This window comes from Lynx rufus, unplaced genomic scaffold (assembly GCF_022079265.1).
Source record: "Lynx rufus isolate CCGP_SWC_20201006 ecotype Redwood Valley unplaced genomic scaffold, mLynRuf1.p SCAF_28, whole genome shotgun sequence".
NCBI classification, from domain to species: Eukaryota; Metazoa; Chordata; class Mammalia; order Carnivora; family Felidae; genus Lynx; species Lynx rufus.
The window spans coordinates 260,616-269,704 of NW_025814843.1; the positions used below are offsets into that span (position 1 = coordinate 260,616).

General features: G+C 59.2%; 1 protein-coding gene across 3 annotated transcripts in view; it reads right to left on the reverse strand.

The window, feature by feature from the left end:
* Positions 1 to 1,681, reverse strand: part of KCNJ12 (potassium inwardly rectifying channel subfamily J member 12) — a 44,636-nt gene extending 42,955 nt beyond the window's left edge. For all 3 annotated transcript variants that reach the window (XM_047089776.1, XM_047089771.1, XM_047089777.1), the window contains exon 1: positions 1,531 to 1,681. The gene's annotated coding sequence lies outside the window, so the exon portion shown is untranslated. The remainder of the gene's footprint in view (positions 1 to 1,530) is intronic.
* Positions 1,682 to 9,089: the final 7,408 nt, after the last annotated feature.

The following is a 9,089-nucleotide window of genomic DNA, read 5'->3' on the forward strand; positions in this document are numbered from 1 at the left end:
CCAACCTCCAGTCCCCTGGCCGGAGAGAAGGGACCCCCAGAAAGCTGATGGCAGACTTTACTGAAGATTCTCTTTGGGCTCTGAGCACGAGGAGTGGGGTGATTTTCTGAGAACAGAGGAGCGGGGACTTCACAAAAAAAAAGACCATAAGCCTCCAGTGGGCCCAAGACTGGGACCTCCTCCCTAACCCTCCGGCCATATGGCAGCGGCCTAGGGAGGAAGTCCCCGGTGAGGGGCCACAAAGGAACAACCTAGCAGAAAGTGAGCCTGGGGTCACGGCGAGGCAGCGGGACTGGCCTTACTCGGCACCTAAGGGAGGGGGTCAGGGATAAGGCCGGAGGCTAACGCCTTGTAGGTTCTACCTTCCAGACGTGGCTACTGATTTCAGCGGCATATGGGCACCTCCGTGCTCCTGGAAGACAGAGCCTGTGAACCTGGGTTCCGGGAGGTGGGTATGGGGGCAGGGGCAGGAGGTCCCCAGCACTTTACCCCAGGGCTCCAACCTGGGCACAGGGAGCAAAGAATAAAGTAGAACGGATCACAGGCAGTGCAGCACTCCCAGATGGGTACGCCCCCTACGAAATGGGCAGCAGGGTGAGGGGCCAGGAGAACCTCCCAAAAGAGAAGACCATCTCTAAAGAAACACTTTCCTGTGGCCTCCCATTCTAAACACAGGTTTTAAAATATTCACATGACCAGTGCACACTCAATCAGGACCGGCAGCAGAGACATGCGCTGGGGCCTCAACTCCCATGTGAAGCACCCCCCCACACACACAGGAGCTCCCCACCCCAGGTGCCACTCCAGTGAGCCCCCTGGTTCCCCACGCCGCTTCCCCATAGGGCATCGGGAGCAGAGGTGAGCACCTAGGAGCCACTTCTGCCATGAAACCCTGGGGGCTTCTCAGCTGAGGGGTCATCGCCTCTGCGATCAAGGCCGACTTCTAAAAGCAAAAAGGTGCGGCTGGAGTTGGCAGCTGGCTAGCGGAAAACACCATTTCCAGAATATTTTTACTCCATTAGAGCACGGGAGGTGGGAGAGAGAAAGGACTCCGAGGACCCGCAGATCTAGGGCCTGGAGGCATTTTCGGGCCGCTGGTAGACTGCGCCCCCTCTGCACCCCCACTTTAATCCCGGGGTCTCCGGGAAGGTCACGCATAGGATTGATGCCGCGCGCGAAAGTGCCTCCCCACGCTCCCTCCCGAGCCCCCATGTGCGAGTTGGCCAGAGGGGGGCCGAGGGCGCCTCAAAGTTTCCCGGAGCGCCCCCAGGACGAAGGTTAGCAAGGAGCAAAGTTCCCTGGTGGCAGTAGCCGGAGACATGGCAGGGGAAGAAAAGCTCGCAGTCAGCATTTCCTCCGATGGCTCACCAAGGGAGGAAAAAAAACAGAAACGAGAGGAAGAAAAAAACCTCCCGCCCCACCTTCCCTGTTGCAGCACCACCTCGTGCTCGCTCCGGGCCGGGGAGGGGGCCTTCGGGGTGCCGGAGTCGGGCCCCCGGGGGGCCGGGCGCCGGGCGGCCGCGCACTTACCTCGGTCAGTGCCCCGGGCGCGGCGCGCTCCGCGTCCTCCGAGCTCCGGGCGGCCGTTCCTGGCCCCGGCAGCCGCCGCGCTGGCTGCATCGCCGCCGCCGCCTCAGGGCAGCCCCCGGGGGCGCTCCATGCCAAGGGGCGCGTCAGTGTGGGGCGCCGATCTCCCCGGTTCAGCCACGGGTCGGGGGCGCGCGCCTGGACGGCGCCCCCGGCCGCGGGGCGCTCGCTCTGGCCGGCGCGGCTGGCGTCCGTCCCTCCGTCCGGCTGGGAGCGCGGCCGGCCCACCCCCTCCCCCGCCGGCTGTTATCTGATCCCGGGCAGGGCCGGGCGCGCTCGCCTCTACGCCCCGGCGCCCCGCGCCTCCCCGCCCGCTCCGGCCGCGCCAGCCCCTCGCCCCCGGCTACCGTTCCCAGGGAGGCGATGGCAGCGGCAAGGCCCGGGGAAGGCGGGGAGAGCGGAATGGAGGGCGAGGAGGCGGCGGGAGGCAGAGGCTCGGCGCGCACCCAGCTCCGCGCCCCGCTGCCACCAGAACCGGGCTCGGCAACTCCTCTAACTCTCCGCCGAGAGCACGCCCGCCCCGCGCCGCGCCGCCGCTGCCCCCGCCCACCCGGGCCCTAGCCTGGCCCAGAGCGCCCCCAGCCCCGGGCCGCCCCCCACACACACACCGCCAGCCACTTGCGCAATGGGGCGCGCGCGCGCACACACAGACACACACACACACAGAGGCATGTCCTCCAGGGACACGCGCACACACAGGTGCATGGCCAGCGCACAGACAGGCAAGGGAATCTTGCACACACGCGTCCACACAGCCTGGTACACAGCTCAGGTGGCAGCATACAAGCATGCAAAATGCATGTCCTGACATGCATGATGGTTCCAAGTGCACAGGTGCATACACACTCACACGTGTGCATGCAGGGGGGGTATCTGCACGTGTGCATACGTGCACACAGATCCTAGCTTGTACATCATTCCCATGGAATCCTTTCTTTTTGCACACCAGGCATACACTCTATGCACACTCATATACATACATCATTTCCCCCTCTTTAATAGCATCTCTCTCCTCCCCATCTTGTGCTCTGTTTGGCTTCTCCCATCTCCTTCTTTTTCCTCCGTGCTCCTCCCCCCTACTCTCTCTCTCTCTCTCTCTCTCTCTCTCTCTCTCTCTGCTGACTTGACCCCCATGTGACCCTCTTCTCTTGCCACCCCAGCAAGGCTCAGGCTCTCTTCCCAGCCTGTCCCCACTCGCCCTACCCTCCCAGCCTCCTGGGGCCTATTGTCTGGGCCTCAGATCTCTCAGCCTCCCGCCGGGCCCAGGCCTTTCATCCTGGCAGACAGACCTGCCCGACTGGGCCTTGGCCCAGGAAGACCCCATTTTATCACCAGTCTGACCCCTTGTTCAGCCTTGGGGCCACAGAATTGGGCCAAGGAGGCAGGTCTGTGCCCGGAGCACAAGCCTCAAAGGGCTTCCTGGCCCCCTTGGCTTCCAGCTTCCCCTTTAATGTGAAATATAATTATGTGTCTGCACAGCAGGGAGACTGGCTGCAGGATTCTAACCAAGGAGGATGGCTCTCTGGCCACCGCCCAGATTGCTGGTAGCTGAGACAGAGCGGTCTGCAGGCCCCACCAGCCCCAGGCTCCCAGCCCCAGGCTCCAGGCCGCTGGCAGCTGGTAGGTGCCACCTGGCCCAACCCACCCAGAGAACTCACCGACCTCAGGCTGTCCAGGGTTTGGATTCCGCCAACTCTATTGACCAGCTGTGGAGGCAAGTCATTTCATCTCTCCGTGCCTCACTATCCCTGTCATCAAGTGGGGAGAGTAACCATTCCTGCCTCACGGAGCCGCAGTGAGGATTAAATGCGTGTAAAATATACCTCAACAGTTGATACGGCTCCTGGCTGGGTGAAACAGCTAACACTGAGTGAGCACTCAAGACGTGTGAGGCTCTGTGCTAAAGACCTGGCTGGAATTATTTTGCTGTCGCTGCAACAGGGTAAATACACTCACTGGCCCTATTTTACAAGTAAAGGAGTCGAGGCACGGGGAGGCCCATTGTCTGTCACAGGGCTGTTGAAGGTAGTACCAGGACTCAGGGCCCGATCTGTCCCCAGAACAAGAGCCCCTGCCCCCTTGCCTTGACAGCTGCTAAGGGCTGCAGTGGAGAGAAGGGCCACCCCAAGAGACTCCAGCCCCATGCCCCACTCTGCCCCTAACTGGTACACCGTGTCCTGGTTTTCTCCTCCTCCTCGGAGACCAGCCTCCCAGAGGACCAAAAGCTCTCAGGAAACTTTTCCTCCTTCTCCCTCCAAGCGACCCAGGAGGGAATTGATTCAGCTCCCCACCGTCCCCCGCCCAGTTTCCCGGAAGACAGAGAGGCCACAGTCCCGCCCCAGGAGGAACCGGCCCCAAGGCACTCCTCCCAGGCTCCGCCGCGGGTCCCCAGAGGACCCCGGATGCCCCTCAGCCGGGAGATAGTTCCATCCAAAGGTCATAGCTGGGGAATGGACAGGAACACCTTGGGGCACCTCTGTGCCTAGGATTCTGACAGTTCCTGGGACAAGGGTAACTCCCAAGGTATCTGCAACCCTAGAATGTTCCCTACACAGAGTGCCCACCTAGATCCTCACCAAGCCAGGTCTTATCCCTGGGCCCCAGGCCTCCCCCAGAGCCATTATCAGACCCATTTCACAGAGACAGCAGGTGTCTTTTGCCCCAGGACTTCCGGCAAGGCAAAGAATATCCGGCAAAGGTGAAAGCCCGACTCCCCGGGCCACTGCTTTTAGGCTCCCCTATCCCACCCCCCTACCTGCTGGAATGGAATTCAGTTCTTAATCATATCCTAGAAGCGGCTGTTAGCACCCTGACACCCAGGCATTTGCTGGGCAATTTGGGGCACCAGCCTCCCTTTGGTGAACACAACCATGTTCCAGATGCAGGGACCAAGGTACAGAGGGACAGGGACATGTGGGGGTCTTGCTCTAACCAGCTCACATACCTGGCTCCAAGGCTTCCTGGTGTGTAGGCAGAGCGTCCCATGGCCCTATAAGGGCACTGCCCGTAGGGGGTGGGGATCATGCCTCCCTCTAGGGTTGAAGGGGGCCAAGCAGGGCTGCATAGAGATGTGGACACAGCCCTTGCTGAGGTCTCTGTAAAATAAGCCCCTGTCACACGGCCGTGAGAGCAGCCAACGAGATGAACGGGAGTTCAGTGCCCTGCACACAGTAGGAGTTTTAGCAACATAGGTAACACGCTTTGAGTGTTCCCGGCTTTCCCTCAATCTGAAGTGCTTTCTTTCTGAGGAGTGGGGCAGTCCCTCCCCACCTGGGGCGTGGCACGTAATAGCTGTTCAACTAATATTTGCTCATCTCAGCATCCTCAGAGCCACAGCCAGGAGGCCAAAGAGCCCCCTGGCCCACCTGGAATCACTCCTTAATTTGAGGAAAGTGAGACCCAGAGAGGTGAGGTCGATTCCAAGGCCAAAAAGCCATGGAAGGGGGTGACGAGAGCGGGAGGCACCCCCCCCAGGCTGGGGTTTGCTGGTCGGGGTGGGCAGCAGGCGCAGAACTGCCATTTCTTTTAATATTCACGTCTTCATATCCCAACGCCGATGCATTTGCGTCAGGCATAAATTGATCATTGGTTGAGATGTGAACAACAGACTGTCCCTCACCAGTACAGCTGCACCAGGGCTCCCCAGAATCCTCCTGGGGGCTGCCTCCTCCCAGGAGCCTGCCCAGCTTTCTCCTGCCACACCTAGACCTCGGCCCAGCCCCAAGCCCCACGTCAGGAGACCCTTGAAACATAAAATGGGCTCACGGCCTGCCTCGTTTAGCCCTGCCCAGGGCAGGTGTGAGAACCAAAGCCCCAGAGGCCCACGACCTGCCACCCGCACCTCACCTACGCTCCGCGGCTTCCCGGTTCCAGACACACCAGCCAGCCAGCCGGGCTCTTGGATGCCACCCACCAGCTTGATTCTGTCCCTAGGCTCCCTTCCCCAAGCCACTCTTCCTTCAGAGGCAGCTCGGGGGAGGCCCACCAGAGTCTCCCATCTCCTGTTTACCACCATCCCCCGTTTCACCTTCCTCGTGTCTGGCCACTCTCTGAGACTTCTTGTTTACTACTGGTCTCCTCCGAGGCTTGTCAGTTCACGAGGGCAGGGACTATGTCTGCCCGGAGCGTTCACGGCCCAGGGCCTGGCACACGGTGGGTGTACAGTAAGTGCCTGCAAAATGAGGATGAATGCACGCAGGATGGAAAGACCCAGACAATCACAGGTTGGCTCTCAGCAGAAGCCTTGCCTCCTCCTCCAGGCAGGTGGCCAGGGTCCAGGGCTCACCCTGCCTCTCACCGCAACCCCTGAGAAAGGAGAGAGACCTGTGCCTAGCTGATCCAGGATATGCATTTCTTGTGGGATGCATAAAGCCCTTGACTGGAAGTCAAGAGGCACAGGATTGCATTCTGCTGGGGCCAAGGGAGGAGAGAGCCCCGACCACCTGGGCAGTGAGCAGCAGAGCAGAGCCTGGACCTGGGAGTCCTACCTTCAGCTCAGTCTCCTCCCTCAGCGCCTTTAGTCCCCAAGACAAAATGACAATAACAATGATGGTAACAATGGCTGCCACTGACTATACATTTGGCCTGTGCTACGCTTTGGGTTAAATGCCCACCTGCGTGTACTTATTACGAAGGACCACGGTGTTACTACTCCAGTTTCTAAGCAGATAGATGCCACTCCAGTTGGCAGAGGAAGACATGATGCCCAGACAGGTCAAAGGAAGGGATCGCCTGGGGTGGTTGTGAGCTGCTCGTGTGCAGAGGTGTGCAAGCCAAGACAGGTGGCCCTTCCTCTGGGGCGCGAGGGAGGGGTGGTGATGCCTGCCAGGGAGGTCAAGGAAGTGACTACCCTGCGCCCTCGCAGCCACACGCCGGTCGGGCCCCGGGCTGACCCTGCAGCATTGATTTGAGGAAAGCAGAACTTCAGCAACGGGCGGCGGCCCTGCAAACAGGACACTGAGTCCCTCCCACCCGTCAGGAAGCAGGCATTGATCCGCTCAGCCTGGCTGACTTATTCCCCTCTTGCACAGGCTCTGACACTCGCCCTGGTCACCCCGGCCCCTCCTCTCTGCCTTCCATGGAGCTGCAGCCGGCAGGAGAACGCGCTAATGGAGGCCAGGGAGGTAGAGCCCGTGACTCTGGGCCACGCTCATCCGGCGTCTTCTGGGCATCGGGCCGTTTCTGTCCCGGCTACCAGACTTTAGAGGCATCGGTGGTCCACGTCCTCCCGTGGTTGGGGCCCCTCTTCTGGGGACCTTTCTCTTGGGGGACCCGCCCACCCAAACCCCCACCTCTCCGCCACGTGCTTCTTCTCGGAGGCTGGGACCATCCCCAGGGCCCGAGGTGAGCAAGCCACCCAGGCCTGGCTGTGAGCTTTACTGTGATTGGTTGAGGAGAGACATGTGATTGAAGTCAGCCAATGAGAACTGACCCTAGGACTTTGGCTGGATAAGCTGCAAAAGGAGCTCTAGCTGCCTGGGGCCCCTGGGGACCCCTTTGCCCCTATGTGGCTGAGCCACCTGAGAGGGGACCCACCCGGAGGAAACCAGAGCTGATCTATTGAGCGAAAAAAGATTCCAGACAGGCTTCTTTGAGGCTCTTAGATCCACCCCTGGATTTTTGAGTTCTGAATAATCCCTCTTCTGATTTAAGAGATTTTTGAGATGGAGCCTAATACTCCTCTCCTTGCCCTGGAGGGGCTGTCTGTGGACATGGTGGGTGAAAGACCGGCAAGGCCTCCAAAATGTCCCTCAAACTTTCTGAAGCTCTTTCCTCCTCTCTAACATGGGGTCCTTCAGAGAGCCACAGCTCTGCCACATGGGCCATAAACCCTGAGGTGCAGGCCAGGGTGTTTTCTCTCTCCCCTAAAGGGACAGAAGGTGGACAAGGCCTGCAGGCCCCAGTATGACAAGAATAAAGGGCAATAAAGGGAGGGAGGGAAGTCGCTTCAGCCTCTCAGAGTTAAAAATAGCTTCCCCCAAGGAGGCCTCCCTGCTGGGATAATCCGGCCAATTACCCAGGCCCCCTCCACCCTGGTGGGCACTGCCAGCCTCCTCTCTGTGCACCCCCCCCCCATTGCGGTCACCACGTGGGGCCATCTCTCCCTGCCCCCATGACCAGCCCCCCTTGCCCTCAGCAAGGGAGCCCGGCTTGAGGCCTCCGACTCAGTTTCCTCTTCTCTGAATTGGGCCTGACTCTGAAACAGAAAGAGATCTGTAAGGCCTGACAATGGAGAGTTTATTGGCCAAGTGTCCCCTCCCACCCTGCCACAAAAAGAACCAAGAGGCAGAATAGGGTCTATTACATGATCCTATTTATGTTAAGAAAAACTACAGATATTTTTGCATCTGCAAAGCAAAAAAAAAAAAAAAAAAAAAAAAAAAAAAATCTGAAACCTTGGAAATGAAACTGCTGCTGGTGTGTCCTAGGAGGGGGGCCTTTTTCCGCATTCACTTTTGTGGGGAGGCAAATGTCTACACCGGCTTCCTGAGTGCTCTGGACTCAGACCCACCTGGGTGGGGGGGAGGGGGTCCCTCCCCACAGCAGGAGCTCAGCCTCTGTTCTGAGGAAAGACAGTAGTTTACAAGTGTGGGACACAAGGGCTCATGGTACCTCGTCAGGGCTGTTTTGTTGGAATTTTGTATAGAAAGCATTTATTGCTTCAACAATTTTTTCTTAAGTTAAATTATCTTGTCAGTGTAATAAAGCCTGACAACCCAGCAACAGGATGGACAAGGCTTCCCGGGATCCTGAGGTCCAGTCCCAGGAGTCAACCGGGGCCAGAAGTTCCTATTTAAAGAGCACCCACATCCTGGGCCGTTCTCAGGGGTGGGGGGAGGGGTGGGGAGACTGGATTCCTGGAGCCTCAGCTCTTGGCTTCTCCCTCCAAGCCTTGGTTTCCTCAGCTGCACAATGGGCATGACACTCGCCTAGTAACGTGCCAGCGCCTAGGAGGCCCCCAGTTATCATTGGATAAGTGATGGACGATGCAGATCTCCAGGGGGACAGCTCCCCAAAAGCATCCAGCACAGCAACAGACACACAGCAGATGCTCATGAAGAGACCTGCTCCCTGGATGCCCCACCCTCTTAAACCAGGTCCCACACCTCCTCCAGGCATCCACCGCCTCCTGGGCTCCCCCCCCACACCTCTCCTGAGCCATTGTGCCTCTCCAGTCCTGCCTCTCCCTCAGATCGGGGGCTCCTCGGGGGCAGAAGGGGCTTCTCTCCTCTCTCTCCCCCGGCGAGTCCCACTTCTGACCCCCGAGTCTCCCTCTCGATCCACATCAGCACCACTTCCCTGGCTGCAACCTAAACCCTGACATTTCAACCACAGTCTGGTGACAGCTGGCCAAGTTCAGCGGATACACCCCTTTATCCCAGGAATTCCACATCTTGGAATTTATCCCACTGATATGCTTGCACGCGGGTGCCCAAATGTACTTCCAAAGTTACTCACCTTGCGATAGCAACAGGCTGCACGGTATCCCCAGGGAAGGAAAA